Here is a 6,713-nt window from a genome sequence, read left to right on the forward strand (position 1 = left end):
GTCTACATTTGTCACACTGTACCCACTTTAAAAAAATAAGGGATGTGCTATTTCGAACAGCATGTGGGGTGAACATTTTTCAGATACAACCCAATTCTTCCTCAGAAATAGAGACGTCCTCAGAGTCTTCGGATAGGATGTATTGCCTTGAAGATGTGTTCTCAATTGGCTGCACATTGGAGGGTCCAGGTTCCTGTGAATGACCTTTTGTTTGAGCAGATGTTTTCCTCTTCTTGTTTCCACACTTTGGACTTTTACCATACTTCGTAGAGATGGTAGGGAGTGTCTGATGTTTTATGTTTTTTCTCTGTTTTGGGGCTGCTGCTGCTGAAACTTGCTCCATAATTTTTGCTGATACCTCGGGTCAGTAATTGCTCTGCCTGATGTAATTTTGCTCAAGGTTTTGCGTTCTTTTTTGGCCTTTAATCCCTCGGATTTTATAAGAACAAGCTCTCTAGTTCGCTCTGCAAAAAATTCCTGACTGTTGTTGTTTTCATCTGCATCCAAATCAGAGTCGCTTTTGTCTTCTTCCTCGTTCCTTTGATTCAATACCGAAGAAGGGGCAAGAGCTTCTGCTGGCACCACATCAGTATTAAAAGGATAAATTCCACACTTGCGGAAGGCAGACTGAAGATTTTGAGCTGATAAAGCTTTGCTGTATGCCTGACATGCTAGGGCACAAACATCCTGTTTGGTGATTACTGTTGATGTTGCTCTCATCTTTTGGTGGCACAAATTGTTATAACTTTTCTGTAAAGGGTCATAGCAACCAACATCCATCGGCTGAAGAATATGACTAGTGTGCGCTGGCAAACACGATATTGTGTTCCTTTGCTCATTCAACAGCTGCAACTGAAACGTTAGACCTATGCCCATCTGATAGCAGCAGAACTGGTTTATCAAGTCCACCAGGAACATAATGAACAAAGTAGCTCTGTAAATACTAAAGAAATACAACAGAGTTTGACCATCCACTCTCTGCTCCAGCTGTTGAGCCTTCCACCAACTCCATCTCATCCGCATGCAAGGAAAGACAAAATATGGTGGAATTGCAACCCCAGAAGCACTACCACATCCCAGTATGGTAACCGTAGAGGACTTTCCTGTTGTTACAGCTTGTGGCGTGTCTCCAGTGCCGGATACCACATGAGGAGGTGCATGGTTGAGTGTGATCCCCTTCTCGTCCACATTAAAAATTCTATGGGGCTTATCAAATAAGTTGTACTTTGTGAGGATCGACGACAGTTCAACAAAGTACCTTTGTACATTTCCTTGATTCGATGATTTTGCGCGTTGATACTCCAATGCCCGTGGATTAACAACCTTCAGATCTGGCCAACGCTTCATGAACCCTCTAAATCATTTTAATGTAAGAGGTTTCTGCTGCTTGGTTCTCTTGCGTAGCTGAATGGCATAGTCAGTTGCCATATTGGTAACCTCTTTTTGGGTATACCCATAACCAAATGAGGCCATTGCTTTCAAATGCGAAACAAGCGTAGCCTCCTCTTCTTCCAAGCAATGGTGCTGGTCCCATAGTTACCTTCTCCAGGTCTACATTCCCTTTGACCCGGTCGCGAAGAGTTTGGGTTGGAACATTATACTGCATTGCAGCTTTGCGACCACTTGTCCCTTTTTCTTTGACAGCTAGATACATGTATGCATTAATGAGTCGAGTTGGACTGTACTGTCTGAATTTACTTTTGGGTTTTTTCTTTGGTGTCTAAAAATATGAAAAGGGATCTTTAATTTGACTTTTTAATTTTTCTTCTTAATACAAAGGAATTATTTTTATTTAATGAATAGAATAATGAACATTTCTTATAGATTTAAACTGGACAAATATTTCCTGATTTAAATGTAAATTCATTCAAATAATTTCTTTGTACAGTAAATAAAAATTCAAATATTTTTTGATTCAAATTAAAGGTATAAAAGTGTTTTTCCCTCAATTAAAATTATTGTTTTAGCCCCTTTCTCAATTAAATTTATTCCTGCGTTATAATTACGTCTACAAAAAATGTAAGGAATATGAACATTTTCATAACCCAACAATTAAAATGTTTGGCCTGTAGAAACAATCAATACACATTGTGACCTCTACATTTGGATATGCTAATTAGCCATGTGTCTTTCATGTCTGGAATGTACGCTTCAACCCGGTAAACATGCATTTTTATAAATAGTAAATTTGGTATTAACAAATTGGCGGATATTATACATAAAATATATGTTTGTATAATTTCCTACCTGTTTATTCCGCATATTTAACTCTTCGTTTCTGTTTATACGCACCTTTCAAAATCAGCCGTTTATGACGTAATAATTTTGCACGTGACCAAATACGACAACAAACAAGATGGCGCACGACTATAGGACCTTCAACCATATACTTATTATCGACATTAAATAAATTGGAAACTCTGAAAAGTTGGCATGTAAGTAAGAAACATTTCTATGCAGTTGAATGCAGGAGTGTTATGATACAATTATTATACATACAATAATTGACATTCTGTTTATTGAATCTGTCAAGAATTTCCATTTAAAACCACACTGTTATAAAGTGTACTTTTGTAAATTTTTAATGGTTTATCAATACAACTTATAATGTAGAAACTGATCACGTCATACCTTTCTAAGCGATTTTTAGTTAATCAAAGTCGGCTTGTTTATTCAGACCGCAGGCTGATTAATTAGGTTAGGATTAAACTCAAATTGCACTTACGTACATTGGAATTCTGGGAAGGAATTAGGCAAATCGTATTTGAGAAATTCAAATAATTATCATGGTTATGAAACTGATCAGTCACGCTTCTGTACTTAATTGAAGACTGTCCACGGGTCTTGTTTGCAGGCACGGTCCGGGGTCCGCATACATGTCTATTTCCCAGATTCTTCTAGTGGAATTGGAGATAATAATGAATCTTCGGTATATTTGGTATATTTGGTATAACTGGCTGCGGTGATTCAAATACATGAGTCACCAGAGTGCTGCTCCTGTCAATCAACAAACAATTAATACAAAATAGACACAAGATAATTCGAATTTATCCGCATATAATAAAATAACAGTGTTTGAATAAAGACCAAGTTACCACTCTATAAGAATTGTTCAAGATAGGAAGTTGTCTACCGTTTCTTAATAAATACCAAACCCTGAAAGATCTAACATTTTCGGAATAAGAACCGTCCCAGAGGAAAACGCACATCATATATCTGAGACAAAATAAAACTCTATACTCCCTTTTAATTGCTGCCTGCTTCTCTTTGCCTATGTTCACGATTTGTGAATTTTAAATTTTCCGATAACTACAGTAATTGTATTGAAATGTAACGGCGGAAATATTACATAACGTGGATTTTACCTTTGCATTCCTCTATAAACATTCACTAACTTTAATATTCATTTGAATTAAGTACGAAATCGGACAATATGTCAGCATGATCAATAATTCCAAATCAGCAACAATTATGGAAAATTGTTCTTTGTTAATTTGATTTTTTTTTTCACATAGAGATACATTTTTTTTAAAATGTTATCCAACCGTTTCATTAACATTTTTGAAAAATGTTCCAAACATGTTTTGTAGTAAACATTTATAAATGCAGTAAAAAGTCTTTTGTTAGAGTTCACAAACAGCCACAAGGATTATTGTCATAACAAAAGAATCTCATTTAAAACGTTTTAAAACATTTTATGAAAATGAATTGATTAGTCATGTATAATGTTGATAACAATGTTTTAGTTACGTTATGGGAAGTTTTACAATATCAATAATACCATTTTAAAGATGTTTTAAGCGTTTTCAAAAAAGTTTTTTGTTTGGCTATACGTTATCTTTTTACGACGTTATCGCAGCGTTACAAACAATTGAAAAGTGATATCAAAGCGCTATGAAAAGGCTAACTATAATACAGAAACATTTTTGATAACCTTCCCACAACTACAGCATAATCTTATGAAAACGTACTACATGGGACTGCATTGCTTGTTACCTAAAATAGCTTTATTAAATCATTAACATAAATAAGGTAAATCAGCGTGCTTGCTTAAAATAACTAGTATGAGAGGGCTTTAAAATAATATTAAAGACATAAATAGGATACAGTTTATAATTGATTTGTACTTTTCAGCTTGCATCGGTTCTTGGGGAGAAGAATGTCGTAACAACTGTTCATATGGTTATTATGGATTAGGATGTCGTAAAAGATGCAATTGTAGTAATCGGCAGCCATGCGATCCCAAACAAGGATGTATTGAGGAAATTGAGGGTAAATAAATTAGGAATTGTTTAACCATAATCAGACATATACTTGTTTTTTTAATGGCAATTTTACGTATTCATTACCTATAAAAGCGACTATCAACCAATCTTTAATGTTTGTACTGGAGCTATATTGAAGGTATGTTGGATCGTAAGGAGACAGAAATGGGAACTGGGCACAGTTTGGATATAGGTTATGTTTACGATATATGTGCACAGGTCGATGTTATATTGAACCACTTTGGCTGCTGTGTTTGATTTTATCGTATGAATTACACTTATTTATTATTTGCTCTAACCGACTAGTTAATTTCGAAAACTGTGTATGGGAAAGGGTCAACGTTCAAAACAAATGAAACTAAAACTTAAGCTTTGAGTCACATTATTAGGTTTTAACATTTCTCTTGAGCATTGCCTATCTTCTTTTAAAAAAAAAACCTACACGTAATGTTAATCTTCTGATACACAGGATCAGTTTCACATATTTTAATTACAATGTGTCAACTTATTTGTTGTTTTCCCTTTGTTTTCAATAATATTCACTATTTTAAACCAACCAACAAGCTCTAGAAGATGGTTTTCAATAATATCTAGTATTTTAAACTAACCAACAAACTCTATAAGACAAACCATTTTAGTGTTTTTGTTGGATTTTTTTGGTGGAGGGAGGGGGGGGGGCGGGTCATGTCTCTTAGATTTCCTGAACGAGCGTATTTTAAATATATTGCAGTGTTAAAGAAAAAAGACACAAATTATTTATCAAGATAAGAAAAATCATCAAGTTAAACCACGTTCAATGAGCTAATAAGAGACTGGACGTGATGGTCCGAAATGGTGCAGTCGTCATAATATTACTCAATTTCGGATAATATATACATATTAGAAGTACATTGATCTTATTCATATCTTGAAATAACTTATTTTTTCTAGTCTGGACAGCAGCCCCTAGCTTTTCTTTTAACCCTGATCCGGAGAATTTTATTCATAGGACTTCGACATTTCCAACATTCGGTTCAATGAAAGCCTCATGCAGCAATAATCTTACACCTTATTGTTTAAATTAAAAACAGTTATGTGATAACAATAATGATAAAATGGACCATTTGCATTATGCAACCGACCCTTTTTCTAATTTACATGTATTTATTGAAATCAGTAACATTGGAAATTAAATTAAAAATCTACATTAAAGTATGAAAACTATGAATGTAAACTGTTCTATTATCTTAGCCATTTTTAATGTACATGAACATGAAAATGCTGACAGCACTTTTAAGCACTACTCCTGACCTTGATCTGGATGATTCGACGAACACAGAGGTCTACTTGCTCGTTGCCAGTGGTCTACTGATTTTACTTCTGTTGTGTGTCCTTCTTATTGGTTTTAAAAAAATGTGAGCATTATCTATCATTTTTATAAATATCTCTTAAAGCAGTACCTTTTTGTTATTTGATTTAGTTAGCTTGAATGCATTCGAATTCTTTTTTAGGAAAAAGCAAAGCGAACCTATTCAGAGATGTGCTGGACAAAAAGTCATATATGATGATCTCAGGGTTTCCCGAATTGTTGATATTGGCGGGGAGTATGATATTCCAGCATGCACTGATAACTCCAATAAAACAGACTGAATATCTCAAGAACGATCTTACCAAGCTACATGTAGAATACAGTTAACTCCTTCAAGAACAATAAGTTTAAAGAATTTTGACATTAGTTCAGGGACCTGATCATGATATTTGCATTAACATTAATTTATACAGCTGCTGTTTGTATTCAAACGTATTGACACAAAGTTTGGCGTATTCATGTCACCCAAAACACCCCAAAAAACTTAGATTAACGACAACAATTACGTGGAAAATAAACAGTTTAAAGATTTTATTTTTTTAAAATCACGGAAGCCCGTTTTATCCAATTGCAATCAGAAAGTTTGAATCTATGGTGAATTGAAGAACATTAAACAATGATACGTGATGTTTTATAGATAGTAGCTTAATGAATAAGTTCTAATTTTTTGTAAATTATAATGTAATTCAATTAGAACTTTCGTTTAAGGTTATATTTAAAGAAAGATTTTTGTTAAGGAACTTAAAAAGGTTGAAAAATGTTTGACGGTTTGTTTGCAATTTATCTGATTTATTGATCAAATCCGTTTAATTTTGTTGCATTTTTTTAAATTCAAAAATGATTTTCAAAGCAAACCATAATTGTAATCAAAACTAAATTTATTGTTCTATACCTATTTATCAAATATGTACAAAAAGGAGCACACTCAACACACTAATATATCTTTTACTGAAGAATAACTAAAATAAAACAAAACCAATTTCAAGGTTCTCAAACAAATTACGAATGACAGTCGAAAAATTGTGACGTGAATTTTCAAACAGCATTATCATACGTCCGTTAGCGAAAGATCCAATATGTTCGTTTTGATTCTATGTCTG

The 6,713-nt window shown here is 33.9% G+C and overlaps 1 pseudogene; it reads right to left on the bottom strand.

Moving 5' to 3' along the window:
- Positions 1 to 254: 254 nt before the first annotated feature.
- LOC128187497 (uncharacterized) lies at positions 255 to 1,606 on the bottom strand (annotated as a pseudogene).
- Positions 1,607 to 6,713: the final 5,107 nt, after the last annotated feature.

Source organism: Crassostrea angulata, chromosome 6 (genome assembly GCF_025612915.1).
Source record: "Crassostrea angulata isolate pt1a10 chromosome 6, ASM2561291v2, whole genome shotgun sequence".
NCBI classification, from domain to species: Eukaryota; Metazoa; Mollusca; class Bivalvia; order Ostreida; family Ostreidae; genus Magallana; species Magallana angulata.